A 23,805-nucleotide genomic window follows, 5' to 3' on the forward strand; every position below is an offset into this window, starting at 1 on the left:
GTGGTGATCTATGTTATTTTAGATGAACAGTTTATGTGTCAGATTGCATAAATTCTGAGGGCAAGTTCTGTTGAACGTTCTGATGATTAAGTTCTGAAGAATCTTTATCAGAATTTGTGTGAAGAATTACAAAGATAGGCATTCATTTTTCGAGTTAAGAAATCATGATTCTGATAACTGTTAAGTTCTGATATAAGTCTAAGTTCTGATATTAAATTCTGATCCTTTACTTGACTTATTTGTGGATAAAATCTAAACACAGTCTCATTTTAAATCAGGATATGTTTGGGCGGAATATTAACAGTCAATATATTTAGGGATAGTGGTACACGTACATGCACAATAATTTTTACTTGTTTTTTGTGCGCATTAAACCCTGTTTTACCTTTCCAATGACTGTTTTTCTTCTTCCAAGTCTAAGGAGACGAGGTAGAATTATTTCTACCTATCAGCATTAAATTTCCTTGCGTCTTCTGGCATTCTCTTGCCTATATAAACAAACACTTCACCACAACCTACACATCATTTCTTTTCTCACATACTCACCTTCATTTTCTTCATACCAACAAAACCATGGTCAACTACAACATGTTTTTGAACTATGAAACCTTCAACATGGAGCTGAGCTGTGAAGCCTGGCAGCAGGAATGGCATGTGACTGTCATTCCTGATGAGATTTGGGACTCGGTTCCCCAGGAGGTTCTCACACACCTCCTGTTCTTTTACATGGACTACCATCGCCATCTGAAGCGATTGGAGGAAGAAAGGCTGGAAGCTCTCCGCCAGCAAGAGCGAATCATCAGACTCGCTATTCTTTTTGTAGAGAGTAGGAATAAGAAATAACTTATTTTCTTCTTCCTGTTTTTCTTCATCGTCAGCTTTGCCCTGCTTCTTGAGCTAGGACAAAAGCTGTTGATGTTAGCTTTAGAAGCTTAGGACAATCTTGTAATGCTCTGATGTAATTTAAATTTCATGAATGTATTCTCTTAATATATTAATGGAATTTCTACTTTTTGCAAGTTTTTGTCTCTGAGATGTTTGTAATTTAAATGCACTGATAAATCCTGATATATCCATATTCTGATGACCATTTCATTTTTGATTTAAATTAAGTTCTGATCTTAAAATATCAGTACTTGTTTATTTGATTTATTTTGGTCATTCTCACACTCGAATTTTTTTTGAATATTGGTGTTGTAGTGAAAATAATTGAATAAGTGGGAACAGTTTAAATTTTGAATTAAAACTGATTTACCTCAATTAATGGAATTACTGGGTAAGTGGAACGGTTTTTCCTTGAAAAACTGCAAGTGGGTAAGTAATGATTACTGTTTTCCCGTGCCCATTAACTATTCATTATTGCTGCATGTCTAACAGGTGTCCAACGGTTATATTTTTTTACCAAGTATAAGTAAGAGAGAGAAGATTATACAATCTTTTATTTATTTTTACACTTTATCTCTCTTTCTTTGCTTTTACTCTCTCTCATCTCCTGACGTTGGTTTTTCATACAGACATTTTATCAAACACCTAACAGGCAATCTTAAATTTCAATTATTCTCATGGCACCTAAGGATTTGATCATTGATGGAGCTAAGTTCGTTCCAAATAACTATGCTGCAATTCTCGATCATGCTGAAGCTCCGTCTGAGTTGCATTTTGTGCAAGATCTTCTTGCACACAGTGAAATTGGGTATGCATTGACCCGACCTTCAGTCTTTTCAAGCCAACAAGTTCTGACGTTTTGACGGACTGGGCATTTTGATAATGGTGGTACAACTGGTACTCCCAGTATTGTTTTTGAAGTGGATGATTCTGAACATGTGGTAACTCCTGGTACAATACGCAAGGCCTTACATTTACCAGAAGGCTGTATTTTCTCAACAACGGAGGAATCAGCTCTACAAGAGTTAATGGCTAGTTTGGGGTATGAGCAGAGTTTGGCTAAGCTTGGATAGTTGAAACGGGCTCATATCAGAAAGGAATGGAGCTTCTTCTTCGACTGTATCACTAAAGCTTTCGGGAATAAGTGTTCCAACTTTGATGCCATTCCTATAATGAGTCAGCACATCGGGTATGCTATTATTAACCAAACTCATTTTGATTTTGCAAATGCTGTGATAGGTTTTATTGGGGATAGGATGACAGAAGATAGGAATGTTGTCTACTTTGCTAGATTTTGTCAGCTTATATATACTTTCTGTTGTGCTGATGAACCCCAACCTACCACTGACTTAACTCCACCTTTCAAAATTGCAAAACGAGCCTTTAATGACTTGGTAAATGCTGACCTTAAGAAAAAGGTGGTTAGACCTTTACAGATTCCTCAGTCTGTAAAACAGATCTTGGTAAATGCTGATCCTCAAACCTATAGATCTGTTTATCCTGATATTCAACCCACCACCACATCCCAAACACCACAGCAACCATCAGAACATACCACTCATACATCTATACCTCAGCCTTCCCTCAGAACATATCTCAAATCATATCTCTCAATTTCACAGACAGCTCAACCTTCATCCTCAGCACCTACTGTGAAGCCTTCATCTTCCAAGCCCAAGAGGACAAAGACTGTTTCTCAAACACCACAGAAGAGAAGGAGGATTATTCTGAGAGATGAGTCTGATAGTGAAGAACAGGTTTCTCCATCAGAACCTGTCGTTAAAGAAGCTGAGAAAGTTCCTTCTCAGAAGAATTCTGGAATTGGGGGATCTAAGATTCTCAAAAGGCTTAGAAGAATGAATTTTGCTGAACCTCCCAAGGAATCCCCACCTTCAAAGATATACAAGAAACGGATAGCTAAAAGGCCAGTTTCAGATGATGAGGAAGCAGCAGGTAAGGAAGGAGATCAGGAATCTCTGATCTCACAAGAACCAGAATCTGCTGAAGCTACTGCTTCTCCATTGACTCCAACTCATGAAGCTGCTACAGAAAAGGCCAACACATCATCTGTGTCTCCTGTACATAAGACTATATCTCATGTTGATCCAGGCACAAGTGCTGAAATTGATATTCAGAATCTAGTTGTGCTTGAGGTACTTTACTTAGAAGCTCCAACAACAATTCATCCATCAACAACACCTGTTACTGATGCTACTCAAACTCCAGAATTATCTACTACACCTTTTTTGCATCTAGATGTTGATGATCAGAATATAGGTGAGCATCAGGATATGGCTGTTGATCAGAACTTGGAACCAGATCAACACTTAGAGAATGATGCTGAAGCCTCAATTGCTTCTCATACTGTTGTTTTATCAGAAGATGCTGATTCTGTAAGTTCTGATGCTGCAAATGCTGATGATACTGGTGATGTTGCTCCAAATGCAGATGCTGATGAAGCAGATCCTTCAGGACATGCACCTCAGCAAACTGTTCACAAAAGTGAATTAGTTAAGAAGTTTGAGAAGCACCAGTGCCTTGGAGTGAAAATCCTGCAGGACAGGAGTGGACTAAGGAATGGAACTCAGTTATCTGTGTTCCATCTGCAAAGAATCTTGCTGAACACTTGACAAAAGCTGATGAGATGTTAATTACTGATGATTTCAAAACACAGCTTCGAGTCACTGCATTGAGTACTAAACATTTGCAAGGTCTCCATTCAACCACTCATGCAGAGTTACATAAAATTCAGGAAGAATTAATCAAGCAAGAACAAGTTCAGAAACTTGACAAGAAAAAATTCTTCCAACCTACCTTTGACAGAGTTGCTTATATTGAGAAGACCCAAGAGAAACAACAATCTCAGATTGATGATATTTTGAAAAATCAAGCTTCTCAGCAATCTCAACTTGATGAAATCCAAGCCTCAGTGGAATTGCTTGTCTCTCTTCTCTTACCTGCTGATGCCAAAAAGGGGGAGAAAGTAATTAAGTCCAAATGCAAAACTGATAAGACACTGAAGGGGAAGGATGATGAAAAAGATGACCAGGGAAACTCTGGAATGGGTGGAGGTCATAGTCAAGGTAGAGGTTTCTCATCAAGAAAAGCTGAAATCACAAGTCACAGGACAAGTTCTGATGCTGGAAAAAGAATTACTTCTTCTACTGGTAAAAGGATAAGTTCTGATGAACTTTTAGATCTTGATGAAGAAAAGTCAAGACGGTTATTTCTTAAGGAAAATCCAGGTATGGACTTGGAGAGTCTAATTGAAGAAGAAGCTAGACTTAAATCAGAAAAAGTCAAATCTAAATCTGAAGCTTCTGGTAAAAAGAAACTTCCAAAACTCAAAGGCATTGTGATAAAAGAAAGGACAAATTCTAAAGCAATCAAAGCTAAATCACAACTGTAGATAGATCCAAGGTCCAAGGGCAAAGAGAAAGTTGGTGAACCTATCAAGGTTTATGTGCCTCCTGTGAATGAAGAAATTATTGATGAAGATGCTGATCTTGCTCTGACTTCAAGAAAAGTTTCTAAGACAACCTCTGACATGGCTCAAGTTGTTCAGAGTCAAGAGATATTTAGTTCTGATATCTCAAAGAAGCAAGTAACCTCTGACATAGCTCAAGTTAACTTGATATCAGAAGATAAATCAAAGGAAACCTCTGACATTGCTCATGTTAAACCTTCAAAGATACTCCTACCAGGATTCACTAAAGCCAAACAGACTCAACCTTTGAAGACTGCTGCAAGTGGTTTTGAAGCAAGAGTGGTTACTGGAAAGGAAGCAAGAGATAAAACTGGATTGGGAAGTGCTGATGAAAGAAAAATATAGAACACAACCAATGATCCAACTTCCTTAAGTGAACCAGGTATTGGAGCAACTCCTGAGAGATTGAATCAACTAGAATCTGTACAAATGGTTTACCATACCTACTTGAAAGAACACATCTTGTTGTACTTCATGACAGATGGTAGGGTTTATCATATAAGGGAAAATGCCATTCCACTGAAGTATTTTGAAGAGCTGGAACATGTATTATTCTTACTTCAAGTGAATGACAAAATAACAGAAAGTGCTGCAAACTTTTTGAAGAGTCAAATTCAGAAACAGAAAAAGCTTTATTCTGTTAAGTCTGACAGCTCATATCTTCCAAAGTACAGAGATCACAAGGGTGATATTGTTGAGATGAAGCCCAATTCTGCTAAGATTATAAATACCTTTCTGGGTTACAGGGCTGTGGAATTCAATCTTGAGTCTGACAAGGCATATTTGATCAGACTGGATCAGGATATAAGGAAAGCTAGAATTAATGATCTCAGGGCTGCAATCTTTCAAACTGGTGAAGATTCTGCAGAACTTAAAGATGCTAAAAGGAGGATGATTGATGAACTCAGATATGCTGAGAGATGTTTGTTGAAGAACTATCTCAGAACAACTCCTGACATCAGAAAGATCAGAAGATGAAGCCAAGTCAAGATCTACAACTACTTAAATTCTGATATGAATACAGACTGAAGTTGTTATCAGAAGTTAAAGATTGGTAAAGCTTTAAGGACTGTAAGTTGAAGTTATCTAGTCAAAATTCTCATGCATTTGTACTTAATGTTTTTGACATCATCAAATATCTTTTAAACTTGTATATTATGCTAATTTACAAGTTGGGGGAGATTGTTAGATATATTTGATAATGTCATGGCTAATGTGATTTATGTTTAGTTTTCAGATCTTACTTAAACAGGATAAATCAGTACTTACTGGAAGTCAGGACTTAAGGATATCAGTACTTATATTATCAGGAGATAATTATCAGAAGATGGATATCAGAACTTAAGTACTAAAGGACGTTCAGATAAGGAAGGCAGCTGGTTAAGGGAAAGAAGATCGAGACAAACATAAGAAGAGATATGCATGAAGATGGAATTCTATGAAGGATAGAATACTTGGAAGAAAATATATCTGATTGATATATTTTAGGAAGCAGAATTATATTCCATATTAATTAGCGATTATCTTATAACTGTATAGTATATAAACACAGACATAGGGTTTACACTATAAGTGTTATCACAATCGAGAAGATTATTCATTGTAACCCTAGCAGCTCTCGTGATATTTGTTCATCACTGAGAGAGAACAGTTCCATACTGTAACAGAGTTTATTGTTTCAATAAAGTTTGTTTTCTGTTACTTGAGTTATTAAAGTTTGATTTGATTGTGCTATACACTGTATTCACCCCCCTCTACAGTGTGTGTGACCTAACAAGAAATGTCACGGAAGTTAGTCACTCATGAACCAGAAAGTAAATCGAGTGTCAACATTGAAGTGGTGGAATTGATTCATAATTTTCAGAAGATTTTCAGAAGAATGGTTGATGTTCAAGAGTAGTATTAATTCTCCATTAATTAATTAAGTCATATAATTTAATTAAGAAAATAAATTATATCTGCAAAAATTAATTTATTGATTAACTGAATTAATTGATTAATTAATTCTGAATTAATATTATGAATTTTCAGAATTGATTTTGAATTTATATTTAATATTAATTCAGCATGACAATCAATTGAACTGGTATGACAATCAATTGTCATACCGAAAGTCATGCTAGTTCAATCAGATTGTCATGCCAATTGTCTTGCTAGTACAACAGATTGTCATGCCGATTGTCTTACTAGTTCAACAGATTGTCATGCCGATTGTATTGCTAGTTCAAAAGATTGTCTCACCGATTGTCTTGCCAGTTCAATTCAGTTCTGTTGATTGAAATATCAGATCATTCAACATACATTGAATACACTTCATCTACTCAAGAACAAAAACAACAGCAACCGCAGAAGCATATCATCTCTCACTGCTGTAAATTCAAGACCATTAATTTCTAGCAATTAAAGTTAAATCTAAACCACTAGAAATCATTCTCTTGTTCTTGTGTAGCTATCTAGCGGATCAAAATCCCTAGAACTTAATCTCAAATTGCTTCTAGCATTTGATCCTTTTTATTGCAAAAATAGAAAAAGTTCATGTCGAATTTATTCTAGATTTGTAATAATTTGTTTGAGATTAATCCCTTGTAAATGATACCGTTGTTGTAACACATTTCAAGTTTAATAATAGTTTTATTTAACTTGACTTTTGTTTCACTTTTTTATTCCGCATTAAATTCTATTAAACGATAAAGTTTGTATTCAACCCCCCTTCTACAAACATATTGGGACCTAACAAATCCTTTCTCGATGGACATACAACTTTCTATAGAATTCGCTTGATCTCTCTATTAGACACCTCAGCTTGACCATTAGTCTGAGGATGGTAGGCTGTAGCAATGCGATGATTCACATTATATCTTCGCATCATACAATGAACTTGCGATTGCAGAAATGCGATTCCTCGTCACTGATTATGACTCTTGGAGTTCCAAATCTTGTGAATATCTGCTTGTGAAGAAAATTAAGCACTACCTTCGCACCATTCATCGACAAAGCTTTAACTTCCACCCATTTCAAGACATAATCGACCGCCAACAAGATATACTGATTATTGCAAGATGAGACAAATGGCCCCATAAAGTTAATTTCCCTAACATCGAAGACCTCAACCTCGAGAAGCACATTAAGAGTCATCTCATCCCTCTTGGACATATTACCAACACGTTGGCAGCGATCACACTTCAAAATGAACTGATGCGTATCCTTAAACAATATAGGCCAGAAGAATACTGCTTGAAGGATACGAGCTGTTGTATTTTCTCCACCATAGTGGCCTCCATAAATAGTCGAATACATCTCCTGATGGTTTGGTCAGCTCCTTGCCGAAACAAAAATGGATCATCCCACATATGCCACTTTACTTCATGAAGAAACTTCTTCCTTTGAGCAGAAGTCTAGTCTGGAGGCATAATATTGCTCACAAGGTAGTTCACAATATCTGCGAACCACGATTCTTCTTCTTGCACCGCAAAGAACTGCTCATCGGGAAAAGACTCATTTATCAAGGTCTTGTCATGTGAAGCTGTACTTGGATCTTCTAACCGATAGAGATGATCAATAACTTGATTCTCATTACCTTTCCCATCCCTGATATCCAACTCATACTCCTGAAGTAAAAGAAACCATCGAATCAGTCTAGGCTTCGAGTCCTTCTTCGAGACAAGATAGCGAATTGCAGCATGATCAGTGAACACTGTCACCTTCGTCCCAAGCAAATAAGAATGAAACTTCTCAAAACCGTAGATAATAGCCAATAGCTCCTTCTCAGTAGTAGTATAGTTCATTTGAGCACCATTGAGGGTCTTACTAGCATAGTAGACCACATGAAATATATTGTTCTTCTTTTGCCCAAGAACTGCTCCAACTGTATAGTCACTTGCATCGCACATCATTTCAAAAGGCTCATTCCAATTATGTGCACTTATGATAGATGTCGTATTCAAACTCTTCTTTAAGATCTCAAAAGCAGCTCGACACTCATCATCAAACTTGAAAGGGACATCTTTCTCTAATAAATTGCACAATAGTTTAAAGAATTTAGAGAAGTCCTTGATGAATCACCTATAAAAGCCCGCATGACCAAAGAAACTGGGATCCCCTTAACATAAATTGGTGGATGAAGGTTTTCAATGACCCCCACCTTGGATTTGTCCACTTCAAGACCTTTACTAGAGACCTTATGCCCAAGAATGATGCCCTATTACACCATAAAGTGACATTTCTCCCAGTTGAGAACCGGATTGGTCTCAACATACCTTTTAAGAACTGCACCAAGATTTTGCAAGCACTCGTCGAAAGAATTCTCGAACACAGAAAAATCATCCATGAACACCTCCACATTCTGACCAATCAGGTCAGAGAAAATGGTCATCATACATCTCTGAAATGTGGCAGGTGCACCACACAACCCAAAAGAAACTCTTCTGAAGGCAAAAGTACCAAACAGACAGGTGAAGGTAGTCTTTTCCTGATCTTCTCGAGCGATGCAAATCTGATTATAACCCGAATAGCCATCCAGAAGACAATAGTATTCATGTCCAGCGAACCTGTCAAGCATCTGACCGATAAAGGGAAGAGGGAAATGATCCTTCCTCGTTGCTTTGTTCAACTTCCTATAATCCATGCAAACTCTCTACCCCGTGATTGTTCGAGTAGGAATGAGCTCATTCTTTTCATTAGCGACCACGGTGATGCCTCCTTTCTTCGGCACACACTGAACTTGGCTCGCCCAAGAAATGTTAGAAATAGGATAGATGATCCCTGCATCTAGCCATTTGAGAATTTCCTTCTTTACGACCTCCTTCATGATCGGATTTAGCCTTCTCTATTGCTCAACAGTCAGCTTACTTCCTTCATCTAGCAGAATTTTATGCATACAATAAGAAGGGCTGATTCCCTTGATATCTGTTATAGTCCATCCAATTACCGATTTGAACTCTCTCAGAATTCTCAAGAGCTTTTCCACATCACTACCTGAAAGGTCAGATGCAATAATAACATGCAAAGTAGATGCATCACCTAAAAAAGCATACCTCAAGTGTTCAGGAAAAGGTTTAAACTCGAGTGTAGGAGCTTTCTCAATAGATGGATTGAGACCCCCCTCAACATTTTTCAGTTCTGATATTCCAAGAGATTCAAAAGGCATATCCATCCTTCGCTTCCAAGGAGAAGCATTCAAATACTTTAACTGCTCATCACCTTCATCATCTTCACTATCTGAATTCCCCATCAAGGCCTTCTCTAAGGCATCAGACCTTAGCATTTGATCAAGTTCTGAAGTAGCCACAACATCGACCAATTCCACTTTTAAGCACTCCTCATTATCAGTAGGGAATTTCATGGCATTGAAAATATTAAAAATCACATCCTGATCCAGTACTCATATAGTGAGCTCACCCTTCTGCACATCAATCAAGGTTCGGCCAGTAGCCAAGAATGGTCTTCCCGAGATTATGGGAATCTTTTTATCCTCCGCGAAATCAAGAATTACAAAGTCAGCAGGAAAGATAAGTTTGTCCACCTTGACCAAAACATCCTCCAAAATGCCTCGTGGATATGTAATCGAACGATCGGTCAACTGCAAGGACATATATGTAGGCTTTGGATAAGGTAAATCCAACTTCTTGAAGACAGAAAAAAGCATCAGATTGATGATAGATCCCAAATCACATAAACACTTGTCGAACGATAAGTTTTCGATGGTGCAAGGAATAGTGAAGCTTCCAGGATCTTTAAGCTTTGGAGGCAACTTCTGTTGTATCACAACACTGCATTCCTCCGTGAGAGCAACAGTCTCTAAGTCATCGAGCTTCACTTTCCGAGAGAGAATACATTTCATAAACTTCACATAGCTAGGCATCTGTTCAAGAGCTTCAGCGAAAGGTATGTTGATATGAAGTTTCTTGAACACCTCCAAAAACCTAGCAAACTGTTTATCCAACTTTTGCTTCTGCAGCCTCTTAGGAAAAGGAGGTGGAGGATATACCTGTTTCTCCCCTGTATTACCCCCAAGAGGAGTGTGTTCCACATTTTTCTTTCTTGATTCCACTTCTGCTTCCTTCTGCACATCTTCTTCAGCCACAACTTCAGATTCTGGAACTTGAGATATTTTGAGGCTTGCAACCTTCCCAAACCTCAATGTAATTGCCTTTACCTGTTATTTTGTTTCTTTCTTGCCTGGAACTTCTGTGTCACTAGGGAGTGTTCCAGCTTGTCGATTCAATAAGGCATTGGCAATCCGCCCAATTTGATTCTCCAAGGTCTTAATAGAAACCGCTTGGATCTTGCACATGAGCCTCAACTCCTCCAATTCAGATTTTTCATTAGATTATTGAAGTTGGAGTTATTGTCTTGGTGCATATTGCGGTTGTTGAAAACCAGAAGGGTTGAATTGCTTTGCTACATACTGCTGATAAGGCTGTTGCACCGCATTCTGAGTGTTACTCCAGCTGAAGTTAGGATGATTGTGGTTGTTGGGATGATAAGTGGCTGAAACAGGTTGCTGCGACCTCTGAAAGTTGCTCATGAACTGAGTTGATTCACTAGAAATAGCACACTGCTCCGTCTCATGCGCACCAGCACAAAGCTCACAAATACTAGTGATCTGATTAACTCCATAATTAGCCAAAGAATCCACCTTCATCGTTAAAGCTTTAAGCTGAACAGCTATAGCAGTAGCTGCATCCACCTCCAGAATTCCTGCTATCTTGCCTTGAGGTAGTCTCTGAGAAGGGTTCTGGTATTCATTAGCAGCCATCAGTTCAATCAACTCATAAGCTTCATCGTAGCTCTTAGCCCATAAGGCTCCACCTGATGCTGTATCAAGCATGGGTCTAGACTGTGCTCCCAAGCCATTATAAAAGAAGTTGATAATTATCCAGTCAGGCATCCCAAGACGAGGACACTTTCTAAGCATCTCCTTATAACGATCCCAAGCTTCACATAAAGACTCTCCCGATTGCTGCGCAAATTGAGTAAGAGCGTTTCTGATTGCTGCTGTCTTTTCCATAGGGAAGAATATAGTAAGAAATTTTTGAGGCAGATCTTCCCAAGTAGTAATAGAGCCCGGTGGTAGAGAATGCAACCAACACTTAGCTTTATCCCTCAATGAGAATGGGAAAAGCCTCAACTTAACAGCATCTTCAAAAACATTGTTGAATTTGAAAGTGTCGCAGATCTCGATGAAATCTCTAATATGCATATCGGGATCTTCTGTTGGAGAACCCCCAAACTGGACTAAGTTCTGCACCATCTTAATCGTTCTAGCCTTGATTTCAAAAGTGTTAGCCGCGATGGCCAGTCTGACAATGCTAGACTGAATATCATTGATCTTCGGTTGAGAGTAATCCATCAAAGCCTTCAGATTCGCTGCTGGTTCTCCCATTGCAATAACAACTTCTATTTCAACTTTCTCAACTTCTTCAAAATCTTCTTCTACTTCAACTTCTTCCTCCGCTTTATCCAGTGTTCTCTTTTGAGATCGAGAACGCGTTAGCATAAATGCTCTCTAGAGTACCTGAAACACAAACAAGCAAACAAGTAAGTAAAATATTTGAGTCAGTGAACTTTAACAACCACTAATGTCAAGCACATAAACTAAAAAATTAACATCAATCCCCGGCAGCGGCGCCAAAAACTTGTTAGGATGAAAACACGTGCTAAAATTACACGCAAGTATACGCGTTCGCAAGTAATATAGAATTATTTCTATTTCGTTCCCACAAAGACTGGTTTTGCACTTATGCAACAATGGTATGGCTATCGTTCAATGTTAAGACAAATAAAAAATTTGGTTTTGATTAAACTAAGAGATTATATTAAATAGCATTAACTAAGAGAATTGAGGTTGAATTTATTATATGAGACAAACATGGGATTCTAACTTCATTTCTACTTCACTCAAAGTTATTGTTTTTAACCTTAGCATGCAATGGTGATGACAACTAATCAGAAAATACGAAACTATTAAACGCCAACTTTTGTTGTACGAATACCCTACTACCAGACATCCACAAAAGAGATAGAAGTTGAATAGACACCAATTATATTGAGACCTTATATGTTTATAGAATTTGACAATATAAAGGTTTAATGATATCTATCATGATTACATAAGGCAAGTAAGATGGTTAAAATTACCTACGAATCATGCATAACAACTACATGAACCTATGCTAGCATGGAAAATTCTAAATCTCTAAATTCATTGTCGCTTCAATAGAGATTAACACGCTATCTTATAAGTTCGCGACGCTCATAAGACGAATTAGCACAACCAATATTAGGATATCATACAACACCACACACTAAGATATCGAAATAAATTAACTATAAAAATCCATAAGTAAATCCGTTAGAACCCCCACGATAACGATTAGTTCATAACTGAACTCATCATCACCGTGGGTTCCGATGAAAGCATGGTATAATAAACTAAGTCTCTATAAACTGAATAAATAATCAAAGTACGTTAACAAGAGTAATAGGTTCAACAAACAAGAAAACAAGCATCCAAGATTACAACTTAAGCAAAGAATCACAAGTAAAAACAAGCTATTTTTCTCCTTCGTTGAATTTGTGCTATTAGGTCATCTTCTTGCCTTCTTAGTCTCTGTTATCAAAATGTCTTTTTAAAAGGTCTTTAAATACCAACCCAAACAACCAGGACTCCAGAAAATCACACTTCTATTCAAATCTGGAATCTGAGAAATCGACACGGCACGACCGCTCTGAGAAGCGGCGCGGCCGCCCCGACTTCCTGTTGAACTAGCGCGGCCGCCCTGAGCTTCTGCCAAAACTTAATTTTCTTGCTTTCTTGATCTTCTCTTGCTGGTTACTTGCACTCAATCATTCGAGGCTCCACCCTAACACTTTTTTAATCATAAAAAAATGTTGTATTCATTCCTTCTTCCGAATATGCCCTGAAATGCAAAACACTACAAAAACACATCAAATACACAAATAACTTGAGTACAAAACACCAATTCGAGCCTTTACAAAGCATTCTAAGTGGACATAAATGCCACTTAACAGCTCCTAACAGTCAATTAGCTGACTATTTTTATGCTTTAACACATAGGTTGGACGCGTCGTCCCTTGTGGACGCGTCCATATCTAATATTCACTATGTTTCTCTGCATATATGACTTCTCCCCCCCAAAAGGTTTTCTATTGGTGCTTCTAGAAAATAAAAAGCTAGAAGAACCAAACATTTGGGTACAAAGAATGACCCAAAAATCAAAGACCCCCTTGCTGCTGTGGTCCTTTCTCCTCCTCTTAAAATAATCGACACTACTTTGGTGGATGCTTCAGACAAAGAGGACGCACCCTCGATGTGACGCCCTCAATCTAGCGGTTAGGAAATGAGGATCCACACACCATTAAACTAACATTAAATAAACATAAACCCCGATTAACTATTAACAGGATCTAACAGGATTAAGTTTGAGACAAGATTACAACTACCAACCAGATAATATATAATACAACCCAAAATAATATTTAATTTACACGGTCGATTCCGACTTGGAACCGACAGATAACCCATTTTATCTTTATAAACTCTCCAGCTAAAGCGCTTGCTCACACAACATGTACTACCTGCTCTAGCATCTGGAATCCTATGACACGGTAGGGGCCACCGGGTACGCTCTTACGAACAGTGCGCCTAAGCCTAGCCATTTTCTCGCTTAACTGCCATGGTTAAAACAAAGCAAAATATATGAGCATAAAAAGCTCAGCAAGTAACTATATGACAGTTCTATAATGCAACAATATCAAATAACCGAAATTGCTTTTAAGGCATTCTACTTTACTTCTCTAGGTGGAAAATTTCTGTCTTTAGGCTATGAAAGGGTTATGAAGAAAGATTTGGGCTTTCAGGAATCAGGGCTCAAGATAGGGTGAAAGCCGACATTCATCACAAACCATTAACAGGATCTCAAGGATCTTTCAAGTGGAAAGCAAGAATCTATTCAACTCTGGGAATCCATTATAGGATTGATAACAATATCAAAATAAGAATCAAGGTTCTCAAAGTTGTATGCTAAACAATAACACAATCAACTTATCTTAAATCATTTTAAATCATTTCATTTTTAAAGAAGCAATTGCTAAGGCAATGTATTCAATATGTTTTTATAAAGTGATAGGGAACCCTTGATTTGACTACTTTAACTTTCATAAATAATAATAATATGGGTGATCAGCTTGTACCGACCTCCATCTGGTCGTTAAGGTATCTATGGCATTATTTCAGCCTTAAACTGGACTAGCCCCGCTAGTCTCTTATATGACTGGACTAGTCCCACTAGTCTCTTACGTCTCAATCCAAGCCATCAGGAATTCATTTGGAAAACCTTGTATTGGAAAAGAAAGGTTTTACTAAGTTCAATTTATCATTACCAAGAATATGAAATCATTCGGACTCTTTCAAGTCGAAACTCATTCTTAAGTTCAATTTCAAGAATTCAAAGGAATTGAATGAATCAAAATTAATCAAAGATCAATACTATGGTCGAGATCAAATGATAATCAAGTACGTAAGTTAGGGATTCAGAACAATTCTAGAAATCACTACAGAATAAGGTATACAAAGGAAGGATATAGGTTAATCAAAATAATATGCAAGGGAGTTCATAAAGGTTATTATAAGGTTAACGAGAATTCAAGGTATCCAAAAGAGTCAATAGGTAATCAGGATATGAATCAACAGGGTTACCGTAAGGGTTTAAACAATAATCATATCAAGTCGTTACAAGAACAATATCAGGGTGTTTAAAAGGATCAATAAAAGGTATGGCACAAGAATCAATATCAGGGTTCAAGAATCAACAGCATGTTATCACAAGTGTTATAAGGATCATTACTCTATCATGGCATCAACAATATTCTCTCTACAAACCATTTATTTAAGTAGGCAGAGTTACTTGCCTGAATTCGCTTTCATGTTTTACGGGGTTTGAGCTATTGCCACCTAGAACACATTTCCCTTTCCTAGTCTGAATGCCTTCACGCTCCGAATCTACAATTCAAACTGAAATCCCTAATTAGCAACTTATTCGATACTTGACTTTCTCAGAATGTCTAACGATTACCCCTTATCGCAATACCCTAAGAGTATATACTCGATCATATTCACATAGCATGTTATACGATATACTCGTATATTTTAAATCAAATAGTTATCGAATCACATATTACGACGTAACATAACACATAGCATGCAATACCTTATACCCAAACTCTATACTTGAGTTATAATAACGATTGTACAATCCTATATCAAAACGACTTATTCTCCTCTCCTTAATCCATAAAATTTGAACCGAACTAAATAATATATTCAATACTTCTTATTATCTTAACATGCACTCATATATCTTTACATGCACGATTCTAATTTAACATCCAAGCCTCATTACAACTTAGATTCAAAGAACGACTCCATAACACCTATTAATCACCAAAATTCGAATCAACAAGTCACCCACCATTCGGCCCTAATCAATTATCACAATATGCAAAGAAAATTTAACCAATTGAACTTATTTTAAGTCCCAATTGAACTATACCATCACATGCATTTATCAAACTAAGTTCACAAATCAATAAAATCAAATAAATTCTAAGAACACTCATTAACAAGTCATTTACATTCAGTTTTATAGAAAACACCATATGTAACTATCGAAAATCAAGTTTCAATATTCTAGAGTTCAGTTTATACATCATTACTCACCACCGGTTCACCGGAGTTCATCACCGGTGGCGGTGGTTTCACGGTGGTGCCCCCATTCTGGGGTTTCCAACCTTGAACCTCCGATTTTTAACCAAAAAACACAGCAACTAACACATGCATCTCATATTCATCACAGAATTGACAAAATTTCAATTCGAACACTCAAAGGAATCAAAAGGTGAGCTCTCGGCTCAACACCGAACACAAACACACACGCACACATGCATGCAAGCACCTACACACACATGCACATGATTTAAAGTATATATATGGAATAAGCATGGAGTTTTATGGAAGAATCCATAGAAATCAATGGGGGAAGAGGGTTATACCGAGAGAAAAAGAGAGAGAGAACTTCGAGAGTGAGAGAGAGAGAGAGAGAGAGAGAAAAGAGAGATGAGAGAAAGTGAGAGGAGAGAGAAAGAGTGCACGGGTGAAGAAAGAAAAAGAAAGGGGGAGGGTAGGATTATATAATAAGGGGCAGGGGTATTTTGGTAACTAGCAAAGTTTTCTTTCTTCTATTCTCTTTTCTTTTTATTCTTAAGCTTAAAAACGAATTTAAATATTACATAGCTCTCTCAGAAAGATGAAAATGAAAGGAATATCAATTTTAAAATATAAAGTTCAAAATTAGCTTTCCAACCATATATTTGAAATAATTTTCGAGCGTACGGTTCATTTAATACGGGTTTTACAAGCTTGCACTCAAAATGGAATTATGGCTCGATAAAATCATTTTAAAATACACCAATCACCAAATAATTTCATTATCATTTTTAGAAAGTCTCTAGGACTATTTGAAGATAACAAAACAAATTTAATGTCTTGACCGTACTTGGATAATTTTATAAAAATATAGAAAGGTGCAATAAACCTCATTTTAAATCCAATAAATCCCTTAAAATCATTTAAAAATAACCAGAGCACATAATCAAGCATAGTTTCAAGAAATAGTACGTATTCACATATCACGACTCATATCATGACACATTCAATCATAAGAATTCCCCTTTTTAATTAATATTCACTTTTTGCGTAACGGGTCGCGTCCTGTCTAATGGCCCGACGCTGAGCGTTTTCAACTACGCTTCTCAATCATTCTCTTTATATCAGCTGACACGTCAAACTGGAATATAATATTTATTTAAACATTTCCACTTCACATAATAACACATAATTCACATAATCACGCTTTATTCACATAATTTATAATTACAACGCAAAAGTATACTTTATTCACTTAATCACGTCGCGAATTTCTCAGCCGCTACACTTGAAGCGTCAGAGAACTGTTTCAGATGATCAATAACTTATTTATAAGCACTTGGGCGCGTCCTACTCTGGATTTTTCTTTGAAGAGAATGTGAAAGGATGGATTTTTAGGACAGAAGAACAGACTGAAAAAGCCATGATGAGGGCTACAGCTGAGCTCCATCTACACACAAAGCAAAATCCAAACATGGCTGCCAGGTTGAGGGCGCGCCTTGATGTTGCTTAAAATGATAGGAGCAAAGTTGAAGAAAAGTTAAATCTTTGGGAAAGCATCTCTCACTCTCGAAAAAGGAAAAGGATGTTGAGATTCTTGAGCTGTAGTTAGAGAAGTCGCGTCTTAATGGGCATGTCACTGTTATGGAGAAAGCCGTAGATCAAGTTATTTCTTCAAATCCACCATGCAAATGGATTTAGACATTCTTAATGATGACGGATTGCATGGATGGAAAAAAGAAAAAAAATTGATGCACCAAGCTGGTTTCACAGCTGGCTTCGAAGAATAATGCTCTAGCTTCGTAACAAATGATCCAGAGTACACTTTTTCTAAATTTGACGAAGAAACTCAAAAATGGGTGAATGACTTCAAAGTTAGGACTGCTAATTCTATTAAGAGCAAGAGGATTGCTCAAGGCTTGGAGGAAGAGGACGCGTCTCCACCACCCTCGCCACTGTAAATCCAGCCTGATCAACCTCCTTAAGGCACCCATGACAAACACCGGGACGCGCCTCCGCCCTAGGACGCGTCATCTTTTTACTTGAAAGTTGTATGAACAATTACAGGTGCAAGTCCCTTCAAGTCTTGTAATTTGTAATTTTAGGACTTGGTATTTCTGGATATTTTGGATGTTGACATTCTCAAGGTTTTATACCTTGAATTACTTTGATGCATATTATCCTTTATTTTATCTTCCATATTTTATCATGCTTCCTTATATGTAATTGAAGTGCTAAGATTTAATAAACCATGTCACATGATGGGCGTGTCTTCAACTTAGGGTGTGTCCTCATTATGCAAATAAGATAGCTTATGCAGTATGATGTCCAAGCGAGGACGCGTCTTCCAACACTTCCCCTTTTATAAGATAGTTTTTTTTGCTAACTCCTCAACACAAGCAAAGTGTTGCATTACGAGGGTGCGTCCTCCTCAATACAAGTGCATTACAAGGACATGTCACACAGTATGGACGCATCTAAGGTATTTTCAGAATATTTGAGCCAACAAACTCAAGGCTTATTTTGATGTGGGTGCATCTATCTTGCATGATGCGTCACCATTCTAAACAAGCTATAATTTTAAATAAACCTGTAATGCCTTTATGCATACAAATTCCAGGACACATCATATGGTACATGATGCGCCATAATGTATTTCCCAGATATTTTTTTTAGATGTGGTGAAATTTTCCACCATATATAATGCCCAGATGAAAGGAAACAAAAGCAAACAAACAACAATCATTAAGACGTACGGAAATTTCCAAAGTATTTATTAATAATGCACTCCGGTGTCAAAAGTGCACCGGTCTCATGGCTATTATGCTCTGTGGGGAATTTATTCGAAAATATGATCCTTCAACTAGTTCTAAAGTGGAGTAGTACATGTACTACCCCTAGGCGAGGAGGAATTTTATTGCTTCTAGTCTACTATTCGGGCACACTGCGCGTTGTTGATACGCCGCAAGTTTTAATTGAGAGTTCTCACTTGCTTCTTCCAAGAGATCCAAGTGAAGCCTATGGTTAACCTATGTGTCTCCTTCTGCATAATGATCCCTATGGAGCGATCCCAAACCAACTTCCACAAGAACCATAGCTTTATATCCATAGGTGAGCATAAAAGGAGACTCTCCTGTTGTGGACCTCAGAGTTGTGTTGTAAGACTATAGGAACTTTGGGAGTTCTTCAGGCCAATTTCCCTTGCGTTCCTCCAGCTTGGCCTTGAGAGTATGTTTTATGATCTTGTTGACAGCTTCAATTTTTCCATTACTCTGCGGGTGATGATGCAAACTCCTTCTTAATTTTCAAATTCTCACACAACTGCCGCAACTCCTTGCTATCAAACTATTTCCCGTTATCAGAGACAAGTTTGTAAAGGATCCCAAATATGCACACAATAGAGTTGAATACAAAGTCTTTGATTTTCTTAGCAGTGATGGTCGCTAGTGGCATGACCTCGGCCCACTTAGTAAAGTAGTCAACAGCAACCACCGCGTACTTCACATATCCTTTAGCTTTCGATAATTGTCCAATAAGATTAATTTCCCACATGGAAAATGGCCATGGACTCATCATAGATGACAAAAGCGTTTCCAGAATAGATGAGTAGTTCGTGAATCATTGACAGCGATCACATGCTCTAACGAAGTTCGTAGCATCCTCCTTCATCGTAGGCCAATAATAACCTTGGCGTAAAATCTTCATCTCCATAAGTTACCCCCCAAGTGATTGCCACAAATTCCCTCATGTACTTCCCTCAAGATATAATTTCCTTCTTTCTCATCAACACACTTGAATAACGGTTAATTGAAACCTTTCTTATACAGTACTCCGTCATACACCATATACCGCACAGCCTGGTAGCGGAGTCGCCGAGTCTTGAACTTCTTTTCCGGGAGTGTTCCCTTGTTAATTTAGGAAAGAATAGGTGTCATCCATATTTTCTCAGGGGTTTAATCTACTTGCATCACCTCTATCTTCGGAATGCTGAGGATCTCCTAGATCTCCAAAGGAATAGATCCTAAAAACACAGCTTCCTGCTGAGACCCCATTTTGGCCAAAACATCTGCATTGTTGTTCTTTTCCCTTGGCACACATTCCAGCCTAAACTCCTAGAAATTTTTAAGCAACCTTTTTACGCACCTCTTATACAATTCCGTCTGCGGTCCTCAAGCTTAAAATCCCCCATTCACTTGGTTAACAACCAACTCTGAATCACTTTTCACAATTTGATTCAAAACTCCCATCTCCAAAGCAATCTGCAGGACATTGTTTGTAGCATAGAACTTGAAGTGAATTGCGCTCATTAGATGATGGCCTTCCGGAGACACAAGCACTATGCCCGTGCCTGCCCCTTCATTGTTAACTACCACATCCACATGTAAAATCCACCAAGGATGGGGAAGCTCCTCCTTTTACAACGAGTCAAAAACTTCTTCAGGACAAGGTGGATGTAACACCACCAGAGTCTTGTCATCAATTTCAGAGTCAAATTCTAGTATGAAATTAACCAGAGCTTATTATTTGATCGCCGTGCGCGACATGTATTCCAGGTCAACTGTCTCAATTCCACAGCCCATTTCAACATCCTTCCTGATGATTCTGGTTTGTGAAGGACTTGTCGCAGAAGATATGCTGTGCGAACTTCAATTCTGTGAGCCTGAAAATATGAGCGCAATTTTCTTGATGCAAGGGTTGGTGTAACGAGTCTCGGTAACGAGTCTCAGTATCGTGCAGCCTAGTATATGAGGTATCTCTTGGTTGCATCTCTGAGCCTCACTGTTGTTTTGCTACCTCTCTTAAATTCGGACGTCATCCCCATCATGAGGACAAGTCCTCGATCCATTGCTCGTAGCACTGTGAGAAGCTATGGGAACAATAACGGGAGCTTCTCCTACTGAGGCGCGCCCTCACATCTTCCATGATATGGCGCCCTTCCTTGCTAATACCCAATCCTTCCCCGTCCATTCTTTTGATAACCCCGACCATAATTTCCAAATCTTCCACGTGGAGGGGCATGCTCGTGTTCGTGGTGCTACACCCTATCATCCCTTGGGTATGTGGGGGGCACACGCGGTGTGTCACTAGGCCTCACTTCTCCATCGTTACCTTCCTTTTGCCATTCCAACAACAACATCCTCAAATTATCATCTTCCAACCTTATACCAAGTCTTCTCTTCAAAGTTGAAAAATCTCTTATTTCCTCATCTTGATTCTGGATATTCTCGGCATGATGACGCTCGTCCATCGTACGTCTAGACCTATGAGGATGTGAAGCAACCTAATTGTCGATACGAGGCCTCTCTCTCTCCCATCAGTGTCCTCGTTAACAAGTTCCACAATAGGTTCGACATCATCAGAATACTCCAAGCGCCGCAGAGTGATTCGAGGATTTCCACCATTAGCTTGACCATGAACATCGTGAGTGTTTCCTTCAACCATGGGGGCTTTCTCCATAACATGACCATGGAGGGGGAAACGACGATCTCTCTTGTCTTGCGACACTCCACCATGCTCAACCTTGAATTAAAGTTGTTCAAAGTATATCCCATGTGATATAGTTGCTCCAAGATATTAGCATTGCTAATGAGAACTGGTGGTGTTCCTACCACATCCGGAGCTCGTAGAGGATCCACTACGTTTCTGGTCATGTAGGGTTCATGCTGAGTGTAACCTCCCTCACCATATCCTTCGGATCTGCCATTACTTCCATCATAAGAACTTTCATCACGATTGTAAGACATCTTTTCCTCCTAAGATTATGATCTTGATTAGCCCCCCTCATTTTAGCATCAATTTGTTGACGGAGGAATCTGGTAACAACAAAGTTTGAGATTTCTCGTCGGAATCAATATCTGTGACGGTGGTTCTTCGCCGGAAAATCAAGGGGTGTGTGGTGTTTGTGTGTTAATTGGTGGTTGAGATTTAATAGGGTAAGTGGTGGCTCCTTATCAGCTCTCAAATTCTTACTCTCTCAATGTACGTACCCTTTATATAGGGATATAGCCTGCCATAGTTCTTTGGGAACAAAAAATCTAATGGGCTTAGACTTCTCATTCCTAGGCCTGGTAGAAATCCCTCCAGAATCCATCTTCCGCTAGCTTTAAGAATGTCCAACTATGAGGACAAAACGCGAAGGCCCAAGGCTCGTCCGTAATCATAGGACTTTACGGATAATGCATCTCCCTGCGCAAGGATAACACTTTGCTACAACTATCTCCCTTGATTTACAAATGCAGGTATAGCCACGGTTCACCCCAAATGTCGTACGTGTTCCTGTCCCCCGAATGAGGATAACCCACCAGATAACAGGACAGGTGGTCCCAAGCTCTTGGGTGCAAAGTGCAGGAGGACTCCAAAGTTCTCCAACGAGGACACCCATTGAATACAATAACAGAGCTCCCAAATCACACACCATTATTTACCCTGCATCCCCAACGAGGACACCTGTTGAATACAGGAGGAGACCTTCAATCATCAGGAATACCCCTGAAGGCCGTCTAGCTGTTCACGAACATCCCCCTACTTAACCGACTCAAAAAAGGAATTATTCAAAGAGTACCTGTAACAAATACGTAAGTGAAAATAATCCTCCATTGTTTCCTCCATGCTTGCACTTGTCCTAAATGAGAAGAAGCCCAGAATGCCTAAGTAAACTCAAAGCCATGCATTCCTTCAGGTCAGGACGCGTCCTCTCCTTGTGTAATGCACACCCCTTCCCTGTATTGTGACTCCAACATGTGGACAACCCATCTCCTTCACTTCACTCCCTGAAAGCGCATCCTGTTCCCTGGACACGTCCTCACCTCGCTGATATCTCCCCCACATACACTTGCATCGCAACATTAATCTCAAACAATCCACACCACACAGTCTACCCAATTTTAGGCGCGTCCCCCCTTCGTGCGTTACAGCCTAAAACCTAATCCTTCATCTTTTTATCTCAATTCAAATCCAATTGACCCGTATTTGACCTAATGCCAAATTTTGGCTATAACAATAATTAACGAAACTATACCGTCAATGAAAATTAAAATACACGTAAAATACAAGTAAAATTAAAATGCATAAGTAATCTAGGACACAGGGAATATTATAATATCATAAAATTAAACTTTTTTTTTTGCCAAAATATTATGCATTTCATCAAAAAGACTTAATCCAGCTTGGAAAAACCCCAAAATTGGTGATACGATCAGGTTGACAAACAAATAAACGAGCTAAATGAATAGCCGTTTTGTTTTCAGATCGCTTAACATACAGAATATAAATATTATTTAAACTGAAAAGATTACAATAGTTTCCCAAGAAATCCATCCTACACAATCTCCAAAATCAGTAGCATCACAATTGACCTTCATACAATTAATTCCAGTTGTAATCCAATGTTCAGAAGTGATTGGAGGTACAAATGCCCTCGTAATATTAACAATCTTCCGTTGTGAAAGGTGAGCTTTTGCGATTTTACCACCGATTCATACTCGATGCGAGCTTTCAAGATTACCCGAAACACCAATTGAATTATTCTCAACGATACAAACCAACAAGTCAAAAATATCAAAAACATACGGATCACTCCAAAAATGAGGACAAACAACCACTCCAAAAGGAGGACAAACAAAATACCCAAAAAGATTGGATACGATAGTAATCCTTACAAAATAAGGATGATTATTGAAAGAAAAATAAAAAACTGATTATTAGATAG

General features: G+C 38.3%; 1 non-coding gene across 1 annotated transcript; it reads left to right on the forward strand.

The window, feature by feature from the left end:
- The first annotated feature begins 11,259 nt into the window (after nt 1–11,259).
- LOC141681265 (small nucleolar RNA R71) lies at nt 11,260–11,367 on the forward strand. Its single transcript, XR_012558705.1, has one exon. It is a non-coding gene; the product is annotated as a small nucleolar RNA R71 (small nucleolar RNA).
- The last annotated feature ends 12,438 nt before the right edge of the window (nt 11,368–23,805 follow it).

Source organism: Apium graveolens, chromosome 8 (assembly GCF_009905375.1).
Source record: "Apium graveolens cultivar Ventura chromosome 8, ASM990537v1, whole genome shotgun sequence".
NCBI lineage: Eukaryota > Viridiplantae > Streptophyta > Magnoliopsida > Apiales > Apiaceae > Apium > Apium graveolens.